This window comes from Emydura macquarii, unplaced genomic scaffold (assembly GCF_026122565.2).
Source record: "Emydura macquarii macquarii isolate MOO-44397 ecotype Brisbane River unplaced genomic scaffold, CSIRO-AGI_Emac_v2 contig_1363, whole genome shotgun sequence".
NCBI lineage: Eukaryota > Metazoa > Chordata > Testudines > Chelidae > Emydura > Emydura macquarii.
The window spans coordinates 8,290,627-8,317,446 of record NW_027131500.1 but is presented as its reverse complement, the minus strand read 5'-3'; the positions used below and the strand labels follow the sequence as shown (position 1 = coordinate 8,317,446).

General features: G+C 38.9%; 1 long non-coding RNA gene across 1 annotated transcript; it reads left to right on the top strand.

The window, feature by feature from the left end:
• The first annotated feature begins 997 nt into the window (after positions 1-997).
• LOC137155586 (uncharacterized) lies at positions 998-18,185 on the top strand. The gene is made up of 3 exons (XR_010920555.1): positions 998-1,124; positions 17,297-17,431; positions 18,082-18,185. It is a non-coding gene; the product is annotated as an uncharacterized lncRNA (long non-coding RNA).
• The last annotated feature ends 8,635 nt before the right edge of the window (positions 18,186-26,820 follow it).

Sequence of the window (26,820 nt, the reverse complement as noted above, 5' to 3'; positions counted from 1 at the left end):
AGAGGGAGTCTGTTCCCATGATTCTTGTAACCTAATTGTGAAGACTTGAGTGGTTCACATAAGCATTCAAACTTTCAGGTGCTTATTGGAACTGAACCTCTGAACCTTTTGAGGTTCACCCATCTCCAATTTAAAAATCCCCTTGGGAGAAGAGAGATCCATCTGTAAGCCTTACAAAAGCACACCTGGCAAAATAACATCTGCATGAGGATGACTTAGTGATCCTTAGTAAAAGTTGACATATGTGCACATATAATTGATCTGTATAGCAACAACATATTTTGCATTAAGAGTATACACTGGGGAATCCTGACACCTAAAGAAAAACATCCTGGCTTTTACACTTGAAATTACAGTGAAACTTTTTCCACAGATGGTACAAGTAAAACACACACATATGGTAGGTAAAGGAGGTTATTTTCATAACGACCTATTTCTAATTTCCGATACTCATCTTAATGCAGTTGCTGCAATTTCAGATTAGCTCTTTCAGTGGCAGTTAGATCCAGCTGCTGTGGGGTCTGATACTTCTGTGATCAAAAGTCTGTAAGTTGAGGTATTGATGCAATGGATTTTGTTGACACTTGAACATTATTAACATTCCCTCTCCTTCATTATTGCTTATCTCTCTCAGGAGACATGAAGATCAGCTTGTTGTGGTTCATTCAGCTAAAACAGATAGACAGTGAGTAAGTTAGTAGAGTTACTTTAAGATTAGTCAGCTGGAGAGCCAGCATCACCAATGGTGATTTATAATGAGACAAATGAGGTTAGTCAATTACTTCTAGAAAATGTTCAGGTTCTTGAAAACCAATAAAAAAGCTTTACATCTGGTGAAAGAAAGGACTAATTCTTGCATTTACATAGCTTGTTTTCTTATATTAAACATTGTTTTAAGATTTTAATGAAATATTTCATTAAACATTACCACATGGCCAAATTCTGAAATCAGCACACAGCCCAAGTGGCCAGAGGGATCTCAGTGTCGGGGCAGGAGGGAAAAAATTGCTTTCTCTCTTCAGGCCATGGAACAACAGCAGAGCCCTTCTCTAGCCTCACCTGCTGCCACAGACTGTAGCAGCCCCTGTGACCAACATATGATCTCTTTTTCTGCAGGAAAGCAGGTATGTCCATGTAGGCATCTCCAGCAGCTTATTCTTGGTCCTCCTGAGCCTGCCTCCAAAGGCTTTGCATGCTGAGGTTCAGGGAGTCCTCATGTAGCACAGCTCTGCTCATTGGAATGACACACATTCTGGTTTGTCATAGCCATGGAGGGGAAGGCATAGGCCCATATTAACTGAATGAAATAGATACTCAGGAATGGCATGAAGGGAGGGCACCTATAAGGGTTACAGAGCTCTTTTATGTAGTACTAATGGCCCTAATGTGAATCCATAGTCTCCTCATCCCTTTTTTTATGTATCTCATTTCCTCCAGTTATTTTTGGCATCTATTGCTCATGGAAATGTTGAGATGATTGTTCTATCATGTGGGATTAACAGCTAATTACAATTTTTATTACCACTCTAAAAGCAACTTCAGATGGCTCAATGATGAAGAAAAATCAATCAGGAATGAAACTCCTGGGAATATAGGGCAGGAGGGATAGCCCATCAATTTGTCTTTAACGTCTTTTCCTTAGTCAGGGTGTAGAATATAATTGTGCGTGCATGTGTTGTTGCCAAAGTCTTATTTGACGTACTGTGTATATTTGGATATACTGTGCACTATAAGATATCCTCATTAATACATTTATTAATCCTCATATAGTGTGGGAAAAGATTGCACCTCTGTCTTTAACTTCAGTGCCTTCACCTGAGAATATTCAGTTGTTTCCAGATTTATAAGTGCCTGGATGTACAGAAGTCTCATAGTGCTATTGAGAAAGATTCTGCTTTCATTTCTCTAACACAAGTTAGATAATAAGTAAGAATGTAATGGAAGTAGAAGGCTCATCTCAGCATGAAGTTATTTGGAAAGCCTGGATTCAAGATAGCACTTTTAACAAAAAGTTCACCATCTCAAAAATAAGGCCTGGTTTGTGAACTATAGTCCTGCTGGATCCTCAGATAACTGAATCAAGTGTTAAATAATATAATATTTATATTTCAGTAGTGCCTAATGAGGCCCAGCTTGGTTGTGGCATTTGTACTAGGTACTATACAAACATATAATGGGACTTTTTCCCCAACAAGTTGGCTGAGTTGCCTTTGGAGCCTCTCTAATTTCTTTGATGTGATCCCTTTCCCTGCCCCTGGCTTGAACAGGTTCAATTTCTTATGCCAATCTCTCATGTAAGAAATCTGATTTTTAAAATTGTCAAGATATAGCAAAACCTAGCCTTTAATAATTCTACTAATGCATATTCAGTACCCTGATTATTCATCAATTCTTTAAAAAAGGGAAAGTCAAGACTAATATGTAATGGAATTTGAGTCATTTTGTTGTAATACAGAGCACAGTTTTGAGCCAATGGGGGCAGCATATGTTGTAGTTTATTTAGAAATTTGGAGGAGGCGGTGGCCAAATTTTGAAACTTGGCTGTCTCAATTTGAGCACCTGATGCCATATTTAGTCACCAAGTTAAATGGTCTGAGGCGCTAATTCCAATTTACAGAGGCGTTAAGCATCCAAAACTTCCATAGGAGCTATATCTACTATGTTGAAGCTAAATTTCCCCAAACCTTTACAACTCAAAAGAATTTCTCTGTGAGAGGCACAGCATATTTAAGAATTAGAGGTGTGCTTTCTTTTGTCACCTCTGCAGCTACTCATATCAACTACAGCAGGTTTTGACCCCTATAAGGATGCCTTTCCTTTAAGCTTTTCATCTCTGAGTCTGAGGCTAGGGCGAAAGAACAACACAGGCAACTTCATTTTTTGGAATTCCCCAGAATATCCCAGTTTATGTAGGGCATCTGGTTTTAATGAGGATCTCCTAATTTACTCAATTTCCCAGATGTTTGGATTGAAGCATAGGGTGGTCAAGTTTGGACTTGCTCCGAGTAACTAAATGAATCACTAGGTCAGCTTTAACTGGAACTAGCGATAAATTAATTGGTTTTTAAAAAATGAACCCACATAAACCTTTGTCAGGTTCCCAAATCTTTTTAAAGTTCATATTGGTTTGGCTAAACTAAGCCTTTCCTAACCAATTTATAGCTCTTCCAGTCTCTAGCCTTTCAACAGTCTGTTCTCCATCTCTATGATCATCCTGCCCCTTCTCAGGAAATGGAGCCCACAGTTGCCCTCATGTAGTTCCAGGTGTGAGGGATGTGAAGACACTATTGGTTGCCCCCAGATCACTCAAAACTCTTACACAGGCAATTACTGAGCTCCCTCAGGAGCTTTTGTACTCCAACTGGGCGGAGAATAAAATGCACTATTGGCTCAGCCTCCTGAAAATCATGCAGTTTTGTTTGGCAGAGCTCTGAATCCGTAATGGAATAGCTCTTTCAAATACATACTATTCACAGGGCAAGAGACTTTCAGTGTTTCTAAGGCCTGGTGCAGTTTCTCCTATCAATCATATGCATTCTAGAGCTCTCCCCATCAGAATTATTTGATGCAATCCAGAGTTCTTCTGACCAGGAAGCCCCAGAGTGCCCCAAAATTAAAACAAGGTCCTGGCCCTTTTCCCAGCAGAAAAACAGATTGCCAGTCTTTGGAACCAGGTGAAGGATTATCCAAGGTAAGATAAGTTTGTTGGAGGAAGCTACAGAGGGGAATATAGCTTTATTAAGGAAGATGCAGCAAGGGGAACTATAAAAACAAACAAACAAACAAACAAACAAACAACCTCTTATCTCTGATTTTTGGAAAAAGATTCAGGTAAACATCCAGAAGTACAGTATATGATCTGAACTTCTGAACACATGTATATTGTCTCTGTTTTTGGAGAAGTGGAGATAGGTGACCTTTTCCACATATTTGTGTTGGAACAGATAATCCATTAAAGAGCAGATTGAAAGGAAAAGAAAGCTGTAGTTGGCGTTGGATGGATGAGAACATATGAAGACTTCAGCAGGGCTTTATTAAAAGTTGGAGGAAAGCAGTGGTGGGAAAGGAAATCCTTATCAGATTGTTCAGTGGGGAATAGAAGGAAAGCCTGCAGTGTAAGTAGGATGGAAAGAATCACAGATCCATCAATGAGAGGATGGTGTTAGTCTGGGTTCAAGGATGAAAATGGGGAGGAAAGGTTATCGGGTCTGTCTAGGAGTACAGCATATTAGGAGATGAAAACAAATAGACTAATCAGCCCTGGCCCTGCTTGTTGTTTTAAGAATCATCCAATAATTCATTTTAAAATATATTGTGTTTAGAAACAATCTCATATGAGATTTCCCCCCTTTTTCTAAGGTCATTTGCATAAAAACAGCATCTTCATTTTAGAGGGTTCATTTGGTGCTGCTATTTTTTTACTACCTGGAATTACATCACCTTTTCCATAGCAACTAATTGCCATTTCAAAAACAGAGGATTATGATTTAACCTTCAGAATTAATTTCCATGAGCCATCTGCAGCTATTTAAAAATATTTAGATCAGGACTACTGGCCCAAACTGAATTTGCTGTCTTGAAGGTTTTTGCATGCATGTCAATAATAGGAGAAGGAGAACAGTGTTAGCAGGTCAAACTGCAGACAGGTTATGTAAAATAAAGGCTCTGTCTCTCTCAAGGTCATTGGTAGACAGGACCTAATATTAGTCTTCCTGTCAAGGAACAATCTTCCCTCATATATACTGACATTTTTATTTCCCACACCTTTTCTCAGAAGAACCTAAGAACTGCCATACTAGGTCAGACCAATAGTCTAGATAGCCCACTATGTTGTTTTCTAACTGTGGCCAGCTGACAGATGCTTCAGAGAGAATGAATAGAACAGGGCAATTCTGAGTGTTCCATCTCCTGTTGTTTAGTTTCAGCTTCTTGCAGTGAGAGGCTTAGGAAAATCCAGAGCATGGGGTTGTGTCCCTCACCATCTTGCCTAATATCCATTGCTTGGATGGACCGATCTCTATGAACTTATCTAATTCTTTTCTGAACCCAGTTTTACTTTTGGCCTTCACAACTTTTGACCTTGACTGTGCATTGTGTGAAGTACTTCCTTTTATTTGTTTTAAACCTGCTGCCTATTAATTTAATTGGGTGTCCCCTAGTTCCTGTGTTATGCGAATGGGTAAGTAAGTCTTCCTTACTCCACACCATTCATGATTTTATAGACCTCTAACATATGCCCCCTTAATTGTCATTTTTCTAAGCTGAACAGTCCCAGACTTTTTAATCTCTCCTTGTATGGAAACTGTCCCATACTCCTAATCATTTTTTGCCTTTCTCTGTTCCTTTTCCAATTCCAATATATCCTTTCTGAGCTGGGGTGACCAGAACTGCATGCAGTATATAGAAGCATTATGATATTTTCTGTTTTATTATCTATTCTTTTTCTATAGTTCCTAACTTTCTCCAAGTATACTTACCCATTTATACTCAAGATAGCATTCAGTTCAAAAGGTGAATGGGTAGATCATATAACAATCCCTATCACACAAGCAGATGTTAGATAGAATAAAATATATGTATAATATATTTTCAAAATCTTTAATCAACAAATTTGCACCAGGAAATTAAAATATAAAGTTATAAACCAGAAATCCTTACCTTTAAATTAGAACTGGTTGAGAAACAAGAGTTCTCTTTTGGGGATTTTTTTCCATGAAAATGTGAACAAAAATATGCAACCAATTTTTCAACCATCTCCAAAGGTGGCTGAAAATCAAGATAAAATGTTGTGAACATTTCTATAAAAAATTTTACCTGGTTTTTTTCATTTAAATTGAAAATTTAGAAAATCTATCAAGTCTATCTTGAACCTATTCAATTAAAATCAGAAATAAAAATGAAAGAATACAATAGATATTGGAAGAAGACATGGGAAAAGTAAGACTCACTAAATAATGATCATATCACAGGTACTTTTAGGTACATTCACAGCTTCTGGGCAATCATGGATCCAGCTGTCTGCATGGATCTAGCTGCCAGTTTTGCCAACTGCAGACATTAAAACGAAGATATTGGGCTTCAAGAGCCTTGGAATTAAGTAAGGGAGGCAATTCAGGCACACAAAGACATGAGACACTAGAAAAATCAACATGCGTTAAATTTCTGGCTCATGCAATATCTTGTAGCGTTCATGCATCTGATCAACCAGTTTCTCATCCTGTGCATCTATTTTCTTGTGCATTTCCTTTCAACATGGTTAAAAATAAATTCTTGTAATGCTTTTATTATGTTGTAGGCTGTTAAATTATGCTCTTACCCATTCATGGCTGACTCTAAAATGCATTAAGATAATAACAATGTTTTTAATTCTCTGTATGTCAAGTATGGTTCTTCTGGAAGTTATGCTTGAAATCTTGAAGTTGTACTAGAAACATTTTTAGTCTTATTCGTGATACATTGATTTGTTAAACTCTTTTTGACATGTATGTGAAGGAATTGAGCTGTATATGGCAAACACCAATAGAAAAAAAATCTTTGAAAACTGGTTAAGCCAGCCACAGAATGACAGTGGGCTGAAATTTCCGCATAGCATTAGTGCACAAAGTTAAACATTTTCTGTGTATTATTGTTGAATAATGTATTTAGTAGTAGAGAAGGCACATAAAGACAATCACTGCCTCAAATCAGAGGATGCTATTCATTATTGTACCTTTGTAATGCATCAATAAGGTATATTGGGTAGTTAGTCACCTTTTCTCAACACGAAAACTACTACAAATTTCAATGTAACTCCAAGGCAGCAGATTTTAAACAGATAAGAGGAAACAGTTTTTCCACCAAATTAGCACTAGCACAATTAATTTTTTAATTAATGTGCCCAACATATCAATGATGCCAGGAGCTTTGTAGGATTCAAAAAAAGGGCTGAACATTTGAATGGATAATGAGAACATCCAGAATTTTAACAGTAAGGTTTAAAGTAACAAGAATTTAGGAAGAAAGGTAAACCCTTTGCCTACAGTGCATAAACCAACCTCTAATTAATGGTGGGTGGAAAGATCCTTTCCCTATGGGCAGGATAGTCCATAATTGTTTACTGTAGGGTTTCTTCCATCTTCCTCTTAAGAGATTGGTGCTGGCCACTGTTAGAGACATTGTAGTGAACTAAATGGACCACTGATCAGATTCAGTTTGGCAGTTCCTATGATGCTTACAACCTAACAGATCTATTCTTGTGGAAAGAGAGAAGATTGTACAAGGCAGGAAATCCTGAGGAAGGAATAACTTTAGAGGAAATAATTTTTTGTTATATTTAAATATTTTGTGTGGTTCCCTTCTTGTGGGCATCTTGGAAAAATTGAATCTTTAGGGGAGACTTGCCAGATGATAGACGGTATGGCTTGATGAACCATGATAGGGAGTGTACTACAATGAAAAAGGCATATACATAGAGCTCTGCAAATCCATGGATATATACTTTATATCCATGGTTTGAATGTGAATATAAATTTTTAATCTGCACAGAGTCCTATATATACATCGGATATGCTAATATGCTAATAATATGCTAATAATTTTATAATAAAATCAGAAACGGGACAGAAGTATTCCTTGTGAGAGAGAGTAACTGTCCTACAGAGTTTGAATTGCACCTGGATTTTTATTTGTTATGACAATGTTTATTCATTGAAGATAATAAGAAAAAATAAAGTAGCAGAAAACTATCATTTAACACCCTTCCATTCTTTTTTTTTTTTTTGTCATGTACTATAAAGGCAACCTCTAAGTTGTATTCTTGACCATGATCTGGGAATAGATGAAGGGAGGGAATCATGAACTATTTTTCTTTCATGTGAAAGTGAACTTCCTTTGGAGAATCCTATATCTCTCTCATGACTCATTTGTTGTATGAAGCAGTTAACCCTAAGGAAATGCAGTGCTGGTGGAGGGAAATGGGATTTTACAGCCTCCCGGTAATATGTATGTGATATTGGCCTCCAGGGGAACCATGCTGAGATAGCTTAAATAGGACAAACTGTGAAGAATGGGGCAGGCAAAGCCCTAAATACTGGTGGTTTTTCTTCCATAAGATATACCAAGCCAGCAACAAAGAGGTTCTGATGACCTCACTGGTCATTCAGTGGACAAAACACAGTTCCCTTAAAATTATCCAGCCCTTTGGCTAGCACCCAGACTGCAAATCAGATATGATGGGGATTACTGAAAATCTTTATTCATCATATGTAAAAAAGTTCTACCAATCCCAGAGGATCAGACACATTACCAAACAGATCAATGAGTAGTTCAGATCTTACCCAAATACATACTTAAAGCCAATGCTTACTAATTAAACTAACATTTATTTTAAAAAAAGAAAAGAGAGTAATGGTTAATAGGTCAGTATACATACACAGATGAAAATGACGCTCTTAGGTCACTTTCAAAGTAGAGATGATAAATGAATTGCAAAGTTCTTAAATTGCAAAGTCTATGAAATTACCCAAACAACTTGGAGGTCATCAGTCTTTGTTTAGAGCTTCTTTGTTAGTAATCCAGTCCAGAGAAATGAAGACTAAATATTCCATATGCAGAGTTTGTTCAAATTCTCCCATGAGAGTTAGCAGGGTGATTCCAGGCTGGTGCTGGGATCTCAATCTTGCGATCCAAACTTTCCCTGACAAGCTTGGACAAATTTGAGATAAAAAGGATCAGTACACTAAAGTCTTTTACAGATCCATGCAGGCTGATCGATATTTTCTTGACAGCAGGTGCCTCCTTGAACAATTAATAGATGATTACTTGGGACTCTGAAGTATCATCTCCTATGTCCTGTGCACACCATTTACAACCATTTACAGGTATTTACTACTTAAATTTCAAAGAGAAATACAAACAATAGTATTGTTACATCCAAAGTTCCATCTCAATGTTCATATGTTCCTTTTGAACCATTAATCAATAGAACAGGGATAAGCAGGAAAGCAGTTTGTCTACCCTGCTAACCTCTAACAAGAGATACGTGAACAACATCAAATAGCTACCAACTATACACTTGCATATCAAAGCTCTAGGCTACTTATGAGGAATGACCCTCACTACCATTGTATTTTCCTATAATATATCTTTAAAGGTCAGATCTGGGCCATGCAATTTGTAAAGTTGCTTGGCTTTTTTCAGGCCTAGCGTCACAATGTAATTATGCCCATTGTATTTAATTACATATACATTATAATTATATAATTATAAGAGCAAAGCTAAAGTTGGGTGGCCGGTGTAACTTGCATAGGGCAATAGTAGATAACATGAATATATTAAAATAAATTCCCATCTTTCTTCAAGTGGCTCTCATCATCTTATGCTACCATCAAATAGCGTCTAATCCATTCAAAGAACTTCCGATCTAGCCCATAGTCTTTGGGTGAAGAGATTCCTTGCTTCATTTCCTAGGCTGATCTTCGAAAAAGCTTCTCTTCTGAGATATCATGAAATCTTTAAAGTGTGGCAGTTTTAAAATTCTTCACAGACAGGTCTGTCAGACAAAGAATATACATCCATTATAGGGAATTGCTATTTAGTCATATGTAGTGATGGAGTTGGGCAGAGCCACACTTGGAAGAATAATACGGAATGCAGTATTCTGTGGAATTCCCATCCACATGCAGTCATTGGTGCATTTTTCTCCTCCCTGAATCAGTCTCTTGATGAACAGAAAATGGTAGAATTTATTTAATTTTGGAAGCATTCCATATTTGCTTGCAACAACTGCTCTAGGACATTCATCATTTACAATTTTATGTTAATTGGAAACCTCAGTGTTTTCTTTTAAATAAAATAAAGATAAAGGGAAAATATGGTTTTTAATTATGGTTTCTTGTTTCAAAAAATTGCTCCTGCTTTGCTGGATTATTTTAGTTTTATGTCCTTTCTTATACATGTAAATGAATAAGTAAAAGATGCAATAAAAGCAAACAATAAACTGTACAATTTCATATCAACCAGAGGCATTTCAGGAAACAGAAGAGACTGTAAAGGTTTCCTCTATCTCTACTTTCTTAAGTGTACTAAGGTAATTAGCTTTAAGAGGAGATAATTTCAACAACGAGAGTCCTGTAGCAATTTAAAGACGAACAAATTTAATTTCTGCAGGCATAAGCTTTCGTGGGCTGCAACCCACTTCATCAGATGCAAGAAATAGAAATCAGATGGGGGTATATATATATACATCCAAGGGTAAGGAACAACAGTAGGGAGGGTAGGTGTTAGCAAAGTCAATTCAGTTAGAGTAGATGAGGCCTATTCACAACCATTGATTAGAAGGTGAGAATGTGTGAACAGTGACAATTACTTCTTGTAATGAGATAACCATTCCAAGTCCCTGTTCAGACCCAGTTTGATTGTGTCAAGTTTGCATATGAGTTCCAGCTCTGCAGTTTCTCACTGAAGTCTGTTTTTGAAATTTTTTTGTAGAAGTATGGCAACTTTCAAGTCAGTTACAGTGTGTCCTGGGAGATTGAAGTGCTCTCTGACTGGTTTATGGAAGTTACCATTTTTATGTTTGATTTGTGTCCATTCATTCTTTTGCGTAGTGACAGTCCTGTTTGGCCAATGTACATGGCAGAAGGGCATTGCTGGCACATGATGGCATATATTACATTAGTAGATGTGCAGGTGAATGAGCTCCTTATGGTGTGGCTGATGTGGTTAGGACCTGTGAAGGTGTCACTAGAGTCAATGTGCGGGCAGAGCTGGCAACAGGGTTTGTTGCAAGAATAGGTTCCTGGGTTAGTGTTCTTGTTGTATGGTGTATGGTTGCTGGTGAGTATTTGCTTCAGGTTGGGGGGCTGTCTGTAAGCAAGGATAGGTCTGTCTCCCACGGCTTGAGCGAGTGAGAGATCATCTGCTAGGCTAGGTTGTAGATCCTTAATGATGTGTTGGATAGATTTTAGCTGGGGGCTGTAGGTGGATGGCCAGTGATATTCTGTTGTTTTCTTTGTTGGGTCTGTCCTGTAGTAGGTGACTTCTGGGTACCCATCTGGCTCTGTCAATTTGTTTCTTCACTTCTCCAGGTGGGTATTGTAGTTTTAATAATGTTTTATGGAGATCCTGTAGGTATTTGTCTCTGTCTAAGGAATCAGAGCAAATCTGGTTGTATCTTAGGGCTTGGCTGTAGACAATGGATCGTGTAATGTGTCCAGGGTGGAAGCTGGAGGCATGAAGATACGTATTGTGGTCAGTTGGTTTTCGGTATAGGGTGGTATTAATGTGACCATCCTTTATTTGTATTGTAGTGTCCAGGAAGCGGATTTCTTGTGTGGACTGGTCCAGGCTGAGGTTGATGGTGGGGTGGAAATTATTGAAATCCTGGTGGAATTCTTCAAGGGACTCTTTCCCATGAGTCCAGATGATGAAAATGTCATCAATGTAGCACAGGTAAAGGAGAGGTGCTTGGGGACGAGTTTTGAGGAAGCAGTGTTCTAGGTCAGCCATAAAAATGTTGGCATACTGTGGTGCCATGCGGGTACCCATAGCTGTGCCACTAACTTGAAGGTATAGATTGCCTCCAAATCTGAAGTAGTTGTGGGTCAGGACAAAGTCACAAAGTTCAGCTACCAGGTGTTCCATATCATCATCAGGGAAAATGTTCCTGATGGCTTGTAATCCACCTTTGTGTGGAATGTTGGTGTAGAGAGCTTCTACAACCATAGTGGCTAGGATGGTGTTTTCTGGGAGATCACCGATGGATTGTAGTTTTCCCAGGAAGTCAGTGGTATCACAAAGATAGCTAGGAGTGCTGGTGGCATAGGGCCTGAGGAGAGAGTCCACATAGCCTGACAGTCCTGCTGTGAGAGTGCCAATACCTGAGATGATGGGGCGTCCAGGATTCCCAGGTTTGTGATCCTGGGTAGCAAATAGAATAACCCTTGTTGGGGCTCAGAGTGTGTGTCTGTGTAGATTTGTTCCTGTGTTTCTTTAGGGATTTTTCTGAAGTAGATGTTGTAGTTTCTTTTGCTCTTTTAAGTTTTTCTGGGAAATTTGGATTTTCCATAGACAGCCGTTTCAATGTCACACTGGAGCCAAAGTGAATTAAAGTGAAGAGCTACACAGTCTAAACAAACAGTCTTTCCCTGAGGCCTGACAGCATTACCACAAAAAAACAATAGTCAGATGGTCACATTCACAAGTAATGCAGTAAGAATTAAAAAGCAAAATGCTACATTCCATTAAAATTGAGAGCCAGGAAACAAAGAGTCTATGTAGAAGGATGTTCCCTGCTGGTTTTTTCACCTGTTTGATGTTCCTTTGTTTTCTCTTCCTTCTTGATGATTCTGTTTTCTGCTTCAGTGCAAATTAGAGCAAATACACATTCCTTTGTTTAGGACAGACCTGTCTGCCAACTTCTGCCTGGGTGGACTGTGGGGTTTGGAACATGTGTTAATAACATCATACAGGGGAATCTTATGACTTCACGTACAGTGTTGCCACATGTATTTTATCAGGACATTACTCATCAGCAAGTTCTGAGCTTTGAAATGATACCTTACATACCTTGGCATACCTTGAACAAAGATTATCACAACAGTGTGTAGGGTGTGAATATGGGGACATATTCCATCAAAACCACCTGTTCAACTCTGGTTCTGAAAGAAGATTCTCCTGTCCCTAATTGTTTTTACTATTCTTTTGAAATATTTGCCATCTGTTAATTGACATGTTCATTCTTCTCCCTCCCCCAACCCGCATAATGGCAATTTGTTCAAAAAACAAAAAAACATTGACAGCACCTCCTATAAGCGCTGTAGTTTGTTTTTTGTAATAGTGTAATGAATATGTGGAGCAGTAATAGATCAGCAGACGGCATGTGATGAATCTGCTGAAGGTGCAACAGCTGCTTATCTTCTGAAACGTGTGATAGCTCAGTCAGGTGATAATTAATCTATTTCAATAGAGAGGACAATTCGAGATCTTAACGAACACAATAAAAGTAGCTCTATTTGGTGACTTTGCTGGGGTTTCTGGATATCTGTGTGCGCAGCTGTGTCTATCTTAGTTTAAGTTCGCCACAACTCACGTATACATAATATCATACCTTGGTTCAAGACAACAATTTATCTCAACAGAAAATAACCTTCTGCGAGGCCTCAGAAGCGACCACTGCTCACATGAGGGTCAACAGTATTTATCATCTGCTGGATTTTCCATGCAGAAATTGGCTACTCTATATTTAAGATGGGACCATATATCAGATCCAGTAGTATTTCACATGTAAAAGGAGCTAAATTAGTTTAAAAAAAAAAAATTATTAGTGGGTTTACTGATAAGATGTGTGAGAGAAGAGTTAGTTGTTTAAATGGCTCTCTAGAAGAGGGATTTAATTAGCTCTGTGTCTGTTAAATATAACCATTTTAAACAGTTAACCCTAATCTACATGTTATAGATGAGTTTATAAATATTATATCTTTATATTTCTGATATGTTCTTTTTCTAAGTTGCATTTTTTTTATAAGTGAAAGAAACATTTCAGATGAAATGTTGTCTGTCTTTATAAAGATGTGAAGGCTTATTTATTAATCCATTATTGCACTGATTGGAAAACATTACAAGAAACTCATAAAAGTGTAGCTTTGTCACCTTTCAGATATGATGCAGGCATTTTACCACCAAGGTATACAGATTTTTTATTACAGTCCATGGGAATGAACTAGTAGTAAGTCAACTAAGTATTGCCTGAGGAATGTAATAAAAACATCTTGAGAGTTAAAAGGAAAAAAATTACTAACTCACTATGTATGAGTTGAAGAGTTTTAATGAAGCCTATTACTTAATTTGCACCAAACTCTATCTGTAAATTTTGCTCAGTTTTAAACTATAGTCTTAGCTAGATCCTGAGCACGAGGATTCTTCCCTTTTTGGCTATAAATTTCTCCATAAATAGGAAGCCGCTTTAAAGGATTTTTGAATATAAAACTGATTAGATTAGACAAATCTCAGTCCTACCCCTGTTGCATGGCACACAGCCAGCAGAACTATTTAGGAAGTAGGTCCTTTGCTTGGACCTTTTAAAAGGAAGATTGCATTGAGGGTGACTCTGTAGCACTTTTTACTCCTAGGGGAATTCTACACCAAAATATTAAAAATTCTGCACACAATATTTAAAAATATTAAATTATTTTGGCAATCTATTTCCACATACCTGTCAGCAAGTATGTCTGTAACAATACAGACAACAAAAAAGATTCAGGAAATGTTTTTTGACAAATAGATTCCTTACTAGGCATATTAATACAGAACTTTGAGTAATAATTCATATAAACTACAATACAGAAATGTATTTCCCACACCCCTCAGAAGCAGTGAAAAGGCTTGGGAGTGTCAGGAGTAATGGAGGAGCTGAGGGAGACAGAAGTAATTGCTGGGAAGGAGCCTGGTAGTGAATGTGGAGGGTTGTTGGGCATGGGTGGGAGAAGTATGGAACAGGGTTTTTTGGGGGGGGAGGGTGGGAGGGATTGTTAAGGAGTTGGGAAGCCTCCCCCATGCAGACCCAGGCTAACCCCTAGACTCTCCCATTCAGTCAGGCACATCTGCATCTTTCCCCATGTGGCCCTGCACTCCACTGCCCCCGTCCCCGTTTGGCCCTGCACCCCCATTCCCATTCAACCTCGGCTCAATGTTGTCAGCCCACTAGCTCCTGTGTCCCTGCCCGTCTGTCCTCCACTAGGCCTTTTGAACCCCCGCCTGTGTGATACTCCCCCCCGCAGCAGCCCCATGTGCACTGCTCTGTCCAGGATGTGCCCATATCTCAGGCCTCCTCACCCTGGCCTCCTGGGCAGGGCACTGTGAGGAAGGCAGCCTCTGCCCCCTCCCTCTCCGCAGCTGGTTGCTCCAGCCTGTGAGCCAGCTGCCTTCTCTTCTGGTATCTCTTCTGGTGAGCGACAGTTGTAACTGCAGCATGACCCCTCTCAAAGCTTCCCTTCACCTCCCTGTCAGAATCAACTATTCAGGGGAAGGGGGGAAATCTGTGGGAGACATTAATTATGCAGTTGCACAGTGGCACAGAATTCTCTCAGGAATAGCTTTTGCATTTGCCAAACCCCTCTGCTAATATGGATTCCAAGTCTCCATTCTCCACCTGGCTTTTTTTTTTTTTTTCTCTCTCTTGCTACTATAATCATCTCATGCCACTGACCCTTTCCTGGGTCTGCATTGACTTCTGCCTCAAATCCAGGCTCTTCATCCTCAGCTTCAACTCTACCTGTTTACAATTTGTCTCTCATGCTGATACCCTGTACACTGATTTCTGCTAAACCCTATGCTCCCTTTGTGTCCTTCTCCCTCAGGCGCCATAGTCCTTTCTCCCATACTACCTCCCTCTCTATTTAGATTAGCTACTTATCTAATCCCAATTACTGTTACCTCTGAGCACCTCACAGTCTTTAATGTAGCAATCCCCTCAGTGGGAAGGAAGCGAAGTCCTCCTGTTCTCATTTTAACGATGGAGAATTGTGCCACAATTCTCCAAGTGACTTGCCCAAATTCACACAGGAAGCCTGGGTGCACCAGGGGAACCACACCCTGGTCTCCTGAGTCCCAGGCTAGCCTGCTAACCTCTGAGTCATTATTCCTATTTGCCATGCTCCTCCCTCTCCTCCTTCAATCCCTCCTCAAAACTTTTTCTTTGTATACACTAGAAAGTTTTGTCGAAAAATGTTTTGCTGGCATATAGCCATGACTGTAATCAAATCGCTGTTGCGTGTCTTCACTGTCTCCTTCTGTCAGCTCTTTTGTCGACAAAGTGAGCAGTGCACTGTGGGTAGCTATCCCACTGTGCAACAGCACGCAGGGTGCTTTGGGAAGGGTTTGCAAAGCCACATGAAACAGGCACAGTGTCACATGATGAAGGTTTCTGAATCCCATCATTCCATGGGCATCCTACTAGTATGACGGCTATTTTAAACTGCCCTGTCAGCCAAGCTGACACTGCTGAACACAAACATAAAAAACCCACAGAAGCTGAGAGCGAGGGGAAAATGAGTGAATGAGTGAGTGCGTGTGTGTGTGACAGCGAGACACACATACACAGAAAGAGAGAGACAGACTGCATGTGTTGGGGACAGTGAGTGTGTCTGCACTCGTCCTGTCTTTTTAACTTCAGACAGCAGCCACTGGAAGCAACCAGTCCCAAGGCAGAAGCTGCTACACAGACAGATCTGGAGTGCCCCATTCCCTCACCCCGCTCAGCAGAGACGGGTCTGGTGCATCCACGGGGGCGGGGAGAGGGACACAGCCCCCACCTCCCTCCCTGGCTCTGCATGGCACATCAGGAGTTATACCCCTCCTCTGTAGTTTAGGGCAGGCAGGCAGGACTGCCGTTTGCTGCACTGTGGAGTGAGATCCATGGTGAGTTAACTTGAAAACTTCCTCGGGTTTTGAAAGGGGAGGGACGGAGGCAGACAGTTGCAGGGCTGCCGAGTTCAAACTGCTTACCAGAGCGGCGCTCATGATGGCATGCTGGGATAATCGGGAGGCTATTTTTAGTAATATAACCTAAGGGCAGTGTCTACACGCGTCCCTTTTCACAAAAACTTTGCCAAAATAGGCTCTATGCCTCTCATCAAAGTGGTTTTATTTTGTTCACAAAACAGGGTAGTTTTGTTGACGAAAGGCTCGTTGCAGTGTGTTCGCCAGGATTGTTTTGTTGACAAAAGTCACCTTTTGTCGACAAACCTCTTTAATATAGACCAGGCCTTAGGTCAGCTCTCCAACATTGACCTCACCTCTCAATATTTTAAAAAATGGATAAAGCCCACAACTTCACCTTAAAAAAATGTAAGTATGGTACCCCAAATTACCTCACAATCTTATGCTGTTTAAAACTTGCTCCTTTCTTAGCCCTCTCATCTGACATCACCTCTCTCATTATGTTTCATTTAGACTGTGAACTCTTCAGGGCAGGACTTGTCTTTTGCTTGTTTGCAAAACACTATTGATAGCAATGGTGCTGTTTTAAGAATAAATAATTATAACCAGTAGTCAGGACACTGGGTAATGAGGCCAGGGAAAGTAGTGCCTCTAGGGATATCTTAATAAGAGGGTATTAGAAAGGGAGCATTTTCCTCCCTGGATGAATGATGGGTAGGGAGAAAAAAAAGTGACAGCTCATTGAACAGTGATAGAATTATCAGGGCAAAGTACTCCAGCATGACAACTGTGGTTAGGAAGGGTCTTTTGTTGCCCCACCTCACCTCTCCTAAAACCTCCATGCCGCAGTAGTAAAATATTTTCTTTTCACACACATTAGGTTAGAGAGCCTGCCATAATCCGGTCCCCACCGGAATTATGTGACTGTGCTGCTGAAGGGTGTTGCATGCTCTGGCTTCTCCTCTCTAAGCACATCTGCATCATTTGCTGGCACACTGACACACCTTTTCCCCAGGTAAGCTCAGCCATCCTCAAAATTGGACGCTTGGGTGCAGAGCCTGCCAACATTACTGCTTGGGCCTCCATTATGACTATACGAACAGGCCTCAGAATCTGGCACTGCTCTGTATTTAAGAGTCTCTTTTTCTAGCTCAGAAGCATTTAGTTCTGTGTGTTCCTGATTTTTAACCCAGTGTTTTTTTTTATATCCTTCAAAAAGGGGGAAATTGCTCCTTTTCTGCTTTTTCCTGTCTTCATGATATAAAGAGTTCACAGGGGGAAAAAATCATATCAAAACTTTTAAGCAGCATTGGCCTGGAAATAAGAGGAATCTTTTTTAACAGTTTATCAAGGGCTATGGGGTAAAAAATAAGTGCCTAAGTGATTTAGACTTCTAAATCCAATTTTAAGGTGATTTAGGCACTTAGGAGTGAAAATTTTATGTAGAATCTTTAAATTGAGACCAGATGACATTCTAAAGTTTATCCTGTAATTCAACCATATTTTTATTGACTACAGTGCAGGAATTACTGGTTGAAAGTCTATGGTCTATGCAGGACAACAGATCAGATATTTATCTCCTCTGTCACTAAAACCTTTGAATTACTAAAAAAAAAAATCTCCTCCCTCTCTATTGCTCAGATTTCATTTTCTTGGTTCTTGCAGATCTAATCCCTACTAGTTCTTCAGGCACCGTGGAAGCATCCAGAAAAAAACAGAAGAGACCACATTTGAATTTCAATTGTAATAAACAAACAGGGAAAACAAACCCAATTCTTATGACCATGCTTCAAGCCTTCTTTATATTTCATAACTTCACAAACAATGCTAACCTATTTTCCCCTTTTGTGCGGTTATTTAATTTATTATCTATGGGCAATCTATTTAGTAATCTATTCTGAGAGGGGGAATTATTGGTCTCTCAAGTGTCATCTACCTGTACAAAGCTCAGCATTTGGCTGAAGAGAAATGGTGATGATGTACATTAATAAGGAACAGTAATATGAACAGTAATTTCCCACAGATGGTTTCTGAAACAGAACTTTCTATAAATTCACAAGCTATAGTGCTAGCTAGTGAAAAAAAGCATCATTTCTCAAATGCACAAGAGACGGTGTTCTGAAATCTGAGTCTCCTGTTCACTTCAACAGAGATCCCAAGGGATTCACAAATTTTGAGTTGAAATTTGAGACTCTGCTCCTTTTCTCTAGTTGACACTCTGTAGCATAGTATTCCAGAGTCCCAGGATCATTATTACCCCATTAATTCACTCAATACCTGCACATCTCTAAAACAAAATGCAACAGCAATTCCATCTTTTAGTTTTTAAAAGGACAAAGCTTCAAAAGTACATCTCACAATTTAAATGAATGAACACATTGGACCAATCCTGGCCACTCCATTCTGAGACTTTAAAAAAAGAAAATCATTGCCATTAAGAAGTTTTAAAAAACAGGTACAGTTCAACCTTCACATTGTTTTGCTCGAGTTGCAAAGTCATTAGAAAACTCTAGTACCCTCTGCTGGCCAACCAATAAATCTCCAGTCTCAGAACCATACTGACATCATCACCGGTGCTTATACACAAACAAGTCAGCAGCAAGTAAGGCAGAGCCATGTTGGCTTGTGCCCTATTAAAAAAAATCATAAGAGGACATACCAAAAACTAATAGGAGAAAAGTTTCAAGTTTCTAGAAGAGTATTCTAAACAATAAAGTAATAAATAATATACTTGACATTATATCTTCCAAAGGCTTGTTTTATATTAGGTCTCTGTTTAGAGAAGTAGGCTTTTCATAGTATATTGTTACAACACTTTAAAATGATTTCATATGTGCTGTTGCAACCCCCTCATGTAGGTTTAAATTCTGACTTACTGTTGATCTCCTGGAGGCTAAGTGCTATAGAACATCTAGATGAACCCCCTTTTATGTTCTAAAACATATGGAATTCTTAAAATCAGATCTTAACCTTGTGTTTCGGTGGTGTATAGATCACTTTTAGGTAGAAATCAGTGAAATTTGTTCTGTACGTTCAAAATAAGAGTACATAGTGCCTCTAAAGTTCACAAGGTTAAAGAGGTAAATGGTTTCACATACACTATAGGCCCCTGCTAAAAAAAGGACAATAATGATGAGCCAGCCACTTTTTCCAGAGGTGGAAAGTAACTAGTTAGAATACTTAATCTTTTGAGACACATCCCTGGCATTAAGTGGATCCATCTAACTCAGCTGAAGGCCCAGCCTGAAATCCAACAGCTGGATTCTGTCATCCCTGACTGGGGCAGTCTTGTTAGTGTAGTGTGACCTCTGGAGCACTAACACAGATAATACTGGCACCTCTTTCTACTCTAATCTACTACCAGTCTGAGCAGTTCAGCAGGAGATGGGGGCATTAAGGCCGTATTATTCCAAACAAAATTCAGCAGTGGTAGCAGAGTATTGTGACAGCATAAGACTGATTCTACCTTCCTTTCCCACCAAAAGTTTTTTAATGATAAATTTAGGGAATGATCTGTAAAAACACTATGGTTAGATTTTTTTAAAAATTATGCTTAGCAAAAAGGCAATTTGTGTCAGGAATGCTATCAATGACTATGCTAAAGCTCTCAGTTTTACTTCCAGGTATGTTATTGTCATTCCAAATACACATGGCTAATATGTGTGCATGCATACTCTCTCTTCTGCCTCACCCCAAATATATAATATAATCCTTACGCATGCAAAACAAACAATTCTGTGTTCAAGGAACATTAAGGTTACAAAATCAAGTGTCCAATAGCTAGGAAATGCCAGAATTAAGGTTGCTTGTTCATCCTTAATTTGGCTCCCTTGTGCAAATGTATTATGATTGTCTTTAATTCCAGTGATCGCATGCTTTTTTTGACCGAGGACCATTGCCTCATTCAATCCACAGGATGGAGAGTGCTGACTGAGTGGGTATTATTCAGTATTTCTTTATATACTGGTCATTCAATCTGTGTCCTCAGGTACTATACTGAGTCTATGCCATCCAAACTCTGAACTCAATACAGAATTATTGTTTTCCTATTGTACTTTCATAGTAATATCTTTGTTCTTCACAAACATTAATGAATAGGTCATCACAACACTCTTGTAAGGGGAAGTGGTATTATTATACTCATTTTACACATGGGGAGCTGATTCACAGACATGAAAGCCAAAAATATCAACTCATTTTGGGTGTCCAATTTGAGATGCATGTGGCTTGATTTTTTCCACAACATTTAGCATTTTATATCATTTCATGTTCAAAACATAGCTCCTATTGACTTCAGTTATTGTTCCAAATGTTCAGCATTTCTGCTATTCAGACCTGTCATGTTGGGCACCAAGAAAATGAGGAAAATGCAGTGGCCAACTGTGAAATTTTTAATGTTTTGACTTGCCTTGCGTCACATAGGAACTCTGTGGCAGAGGCACAGATAAAATCCAATTCTCCAGCATGGCATTCATCTGCCTTTACCACAAGACCATTCTCTGTCTTCCTGCAGTTCCTTGTCTCATTCACTACATGCCTTTCAACTTCTGCAATAAATGAGGTAGAGGTCTTGCAGACAGACAGAACCCTGAGTCAACCCTAGAATGTTTAATGTTCTTTTAATGTGGGGGTAGGGCTGCTTTTTAAAAACTTGAAAATTGAAAAAACAAAAATTTCAGCATAGATTCCTAGATTCCAAGGCCAGAAGGAACCACTGTGATCATCTAATCTGACCTGTATAACACAGGCCCTAGAATTTCCTCAAAATAATTCCTAGAACATATCTTTCAGAAAAAAAAATCAATCTTGATTTAAAAATTGTCAGTGATGGAGAAGCCAGCATGATCCTTGATAAGTTATTCCAATGGTGAATTACTCTGACTGTTAAACATTGATGGCTTATTTCCTGCCTAAATTTATCTATCTTCAACTCCCAGCCACTGGATCCTGTTATGCCATTCTGTGCTAAATATTTGTAACTATAATCAAAACACCATTAACCTCTTTTGCTAAGCAATACAGATTGATCTTTTTTGAGTCTATCACTATTAGGCATGTTTTCTAATTCCTTAATCATTCTCATGGCTCTTCTTTGAACCTTCTCCAATTTATCCACATCTCTCCTGAACTGTGTGGACCAGAACTGGACACAGCATACTACCACCTGTCACACCAGTAACAAATACAGAAGTAAAATAACCACTCTACTCTACATATTGGTCCAGTTTACCAAGTGATCCAAATCACACTGTATCAGTGATCTGTCCTCTTTATTATTTACTGCTCTCCCAATTTTTGTATCATCTGCAAACTTTATCAGTGATGATTTTATGTTTTCTTCCAGGTCATTGATAAAAACATTAAATAGTATAGACCAAGAATTGATCTCTGCAGGACCCCATTGGAAACACATATTCAGTGATGATCCCCTGTTTACATTTACATTTTGAGACCTATCAGTTAGCCAGCTTTTAATCCATTTAATGTGTGCCATGTAAATTGTATATCATTCTAGTTTTTTAATCAAAATGTCATACAGTACCTAGTCAAATGGCTTGTAGAAGTCTAAGTATATTACATCAACACTATTATCATAGAATCATAGAAGATTAGGGTTGGAAGGGACCTCGGAAGGTCATCTAGTCCAACCCCCTGCTCAAAGCAAGACCAACCCCAACTAAATCATCCCAACAAAGGGTTTGTCAAGCCAGGCCTTAAAAACCTCTAAGAATGGAGATTCCTTTATTAACCAAACTTGTAATCTTGTTTTAAAAAAATTCAGGATAGTTTGATAGGATCTATTTTCCATGAACTTGTGTTGATTGGCATTAATTATATTACCTTCCTTTAGTTCTTTATTAATCGAGTCTCATAGCATCTGCTCCATTATCATGCCTGGGACTGATGGCAGACTGACAAGCCTACAATTACTTGAGTCATTCCATGTACCCTTTCTAAATATTGGCACAACATTAGCTTTTTTTCTAGTCTTCTGGAACTTTCACAGTGTTACAAGACTTATTCAAAATCAACATTAACTCTCCCATGAGCTTCTTAGCCATCTCTTTTAAAACTCTTGGATGCAAGTTACCTGGCACTGCTCATTTTAAAATGTCTAACTTTAATAGCTGCTGTTTTATATCCTCATGAAATACTAGTGAAATGGAAAGAATGTTATCATATGATATGACTACATCAGTGATACTCAGTTAGATCTGCCCGAGGACTGATTTGAGAATTTTATGACAAGAGGCAGATCGTTTGCATAGAAGGCTGACAAAATAAAAAAAAATCAGCTGCCAATAAATAAAGACCTTGATTACAATGTAAGTATTAGTGTTTCTATCCTTTAACAAAGTTTATAAATCAGCATTATTACCTGTGTTTGTGGCAATCTCTAATGGGAGAGGTGACATTGATGATATCTGGTAAGCTTTGTGAAGAGTGGTGTGTAGGAGGTCAGTGCCTGGTGCATGCATTGGTGAAGATGTTCATTTGTCAGGTGATTGTGGTGTTGATTTTTTATAGTGTTCATGGTAGAAAACCCAGATTCTCAACGGTAAGTTGATCCGAACATCATTAAAAGATAGATGGCTCGATTCTGGCTATTCTGAAACCAGTCAGCATATTCAGTCCAGAAATCACAAAGTCCCATTTCTCTGAATTTTGCCTTCAAGATATATGAGCTCTTAAGCCTTCCAATTTCTAACTGAGCGGCACTTTCATCAATTAAATCAAGAATGTTCTTTGCTTCAGAAGGTCAAGTTCCATTGATAGAGACAGCAAATGGATCACGAAAAAATAAAGCAAAACCTTTTGGAATTTTCAAATTTTCAAATAGCATTTTAAAATTGTTGATCAGTTTAGGGATTCTTGCATCATTTTCACTGAAGTTTATCTGTAGCAACAACACACAATGTGGAAAAGTTCAATATCTTTCCTGTAAAGTCTGTCTGAAAGATTTCAAGATTCCTCTGAAAGGCACACACTTTTTCAAACAGATCCTTGACACTGCTTGCATGACCTTGGAGCTGCAAGTTGAGGGAATTCAAGTGACCAGTAATATCACAAAGAAAACCCACCTGTGACATAGAGGAGACATCATTCATAAATTTCAGGAATTCGCAAATCTTGTTGGTCTTGTGGTTTGAAAGAAATTCTATTATTTCTTTTTGAAGCACACAAATACTCTCTAACACGCATCCCCTGCTTGGCCAGTGAACATAGTTGTGCTGCCACAAATCACTGTATTCAGTTGAAATGTTTTGTAAAAGAGCTTTACAAAGATGATGTTGCAGGCTAGAAGTTGAGGGTATGTCGTTCTCATCACAATTCCCTTTTTCTTTTTTTTTCATGTTCCCAGGCAATTTACTGCACAGGACAGTCTGGTGAATGATGCAGTGAAGTGTATTTAATGAATGGTATATTGCTGACAAATGCAGTCATGGAGGGACCTCCATCTGTAACAAGTCAGTTTACTTACTGCAAATCTAAATAATTTTTTTTTCAAAGCAGCCTTTTACCTTATCAAAAATGATCTCTCCTGTGGTGTAGGTTTCTAATGGTATTAAGCACAAAAATTCTTCCTTGAAAATTTCACCATCATAAAATCTAACAAACAGCCATAGCTGGGGTTGTGTCACTTAAATCACTTGATTCGTTCACTGCAAGACACATGTATTTGGTATTTCTAAATTGGAAAGCAGTTCTGACAAACAATCCTCATAAATTACCTCCAATCTTCACACTGCTGTGGAATCAGAAAGAGGAACTTGCTTCACACAGTTCATAATGTCATCTTTGTTTTTGTCTCTGGCAAAAAGCTCCTCCAGTATTTCCAACGTGCACTCCTTCACAAGCTCGGCATCCAGGAAAGGCTTTTTCATTTTAACTAGTACCAACATTAACTGAAGAGAAGCAGCTGTTGTTTTCTTCCTGTACAGTTGCTGATGTTGTGAGAATGACATTTGAAGTGTGATTCGAAGACTTCTGATTTTCAATTTTGTCACGTCTTCCAGCACTGCCAGAAGGATAGGCCGCATTGAAGTTATTGTGCTTTGAGCCTCACGTTGATGACCTTACAGACGGATACAGTGATTTGGCATTTTAAGCATAAAAGATTTTGCGCTCAAATGAGGTGGCATAACAAAAAGAAATTCTGCTGTCCAGTTTGGATTAAAAGGTCAGTTTTCGCTGTTGACTTTGCAATGTTTACTCCCACTTGCATTCATTTTTGGCTCCATTTCCCTCTCTAATGAAAAATGGGTGGTGTCTTAGATTAATCATAGCCGATGCTATCACGAGAACTTAAGAGCCAGGAAGCAGTGATTAATTTGTGCCAGGGCTTGCCAGGGCTGAGCTCTGGCACCTCTGGGCTTCACAGTTCAAAGCCCCAGCATCTCTGGGCTCCTGGCCTGCAGCCACCACTCTCCAGCCACCTAGCTCTGAAGGCGCTACAGAAGTAATGGTGGCAATATCATGTCATGCTACCCTTACTTCTACCCTGCTGCTGGAGGTGGCGCTGCCTTCAGAGCTGGGCGCCTGGCCAGCAGTCACAGCTCTCCGGCCGCCCAGCCAATGTTTAATTTGTGCCACAGCGGCACCTCTTTCATTACAAATTAATCACTGTCAGTAAGTTACTTACTACGGAAGTCATAAAAAATGATAGGCAGAGCATTGCTGTTTGTGAATTTAATTATAAACTTTTTTTTAAGGTAGGTTGGCAAATCACACTGGAAGCCTTGGCAGGCCACATTTGGCCCATGAGCTGCCTATTGAGTATCATTGGACTACATCATCTGTTTTTTCCCAAATACAGAACAGAAATATGTACTGAACACTTCTGCCTTTTCTATATTATTGATAATTCTATCATTTCCATCTAGTAATGGACCAACACCATTGTTAGGATTCCTTTTGTGCCTATACTTTTAAAACTCCTTATTGTCCTTAACTCTGCTGACCATAGATTTCTCCTTGTGTCCCTTTGCTTTCCCTATCAACTTTCTACAATTCCTAACTTCTGATTTATATTCATTACTATCAACTTCCCGTTTCTTCTATTTGTTATATATTATATTTTTATGTTTCATAGCTGCCTTCTCTTCCCTCTAAACCAGGGCAGTTTTTAAACAATTTTGGCTTTCTTCTTTGATTGTAGGATTGTGGCTTTTGGGCATCTAGCGGATAATTATTTTAAACAAGTCCAAATTATCATTCACAGATTTCTGATTCTTCCTCCCAGCTGTTTCGCTCATAATCGTTTTCATCTTTGTGAGATTGGCCCTTTTAAACTACCATAATATATATGTATGGAAGAGATAATAATAATTAATCATTATTATATTATTACATTATTAAATATTATATTATTGTAATTATTTAATTATTATAACTATTGTAATTAATAATAATTAATACTTTATTTCAACTATTAAAGTATACAGAATTTCCCCATGTTGGATGCAACACTTTTTGAGTAGGAAATTGTTATCTATAATATTTAGTAATTCCAAGGATGTCTTAGTACTGGCAGCATGAGACCTCCAGCATGTGTCATTCAGATTGAAGTCTCCCATGATGATGCAGCTTTTTTTCCTACGCATTATAGATAGGTATGTGAGGCGCTGGTCATCTTGTTTCCTAGTGTGACTTGGTGGTCGGTAGCAAACACCAGCTAATACCTCACGTTGTGCTTTATCTGTTAAAACACTAATCCATAAGCATTCAAAATCGTTTCCTTCTGAGTTTTTAGTCAGAAACAGGTAATGCTATTTTTGACATAGAAAGTCTCTCCGTACCCCTTTTGCCTTACTCGATCCTTCCTAAATAGGTTATAACCATTGATTTTAACATTCCAATCATGGAATCAATAAAACCAGAATCAGGCTTCAGTAATACCAACTAGATCAAATTTTTGCTCATAAATAAGCAATTCCAGTTCCTTTTGTTTGTTAACCAGGTTCCGTATTTACCTGGCCTCCACCCCTTCGAGGGTCATCAGCATGGTTGGAACTTTTAGATCCACAGCACAGTTCTCTATCTCTTATGCTAAGAGAGTAAATGGTAGCAGTAGAAGGCTGTAACTTTTATATGGACCTGCCACTAGAGGGGGAGGAAGAAGCACAATTGGCCAGTGGGTTTGACAGTTATTTGCTAACCTGCAAAGCAATATTGAAACTCATAAATAATGAGTTCTGTTCCAGGTTCTGCAGGGGAGTGTTCTCTAGTGGTTATAGATCCTTTGGACCCAGCTCCCTGTGGCTGTCTCCTGCCCCCTCCCTGCAATTCTATTTTCTCCTATTCTTGACTTCTGCCCCTGCATCTTCCTCCTGGCTCTTGCTCCTATCCCTAGTTCCCTCTCTCTTATGCATCCAAGTCAGGCTATTTCCTCCCTCCTTTTCA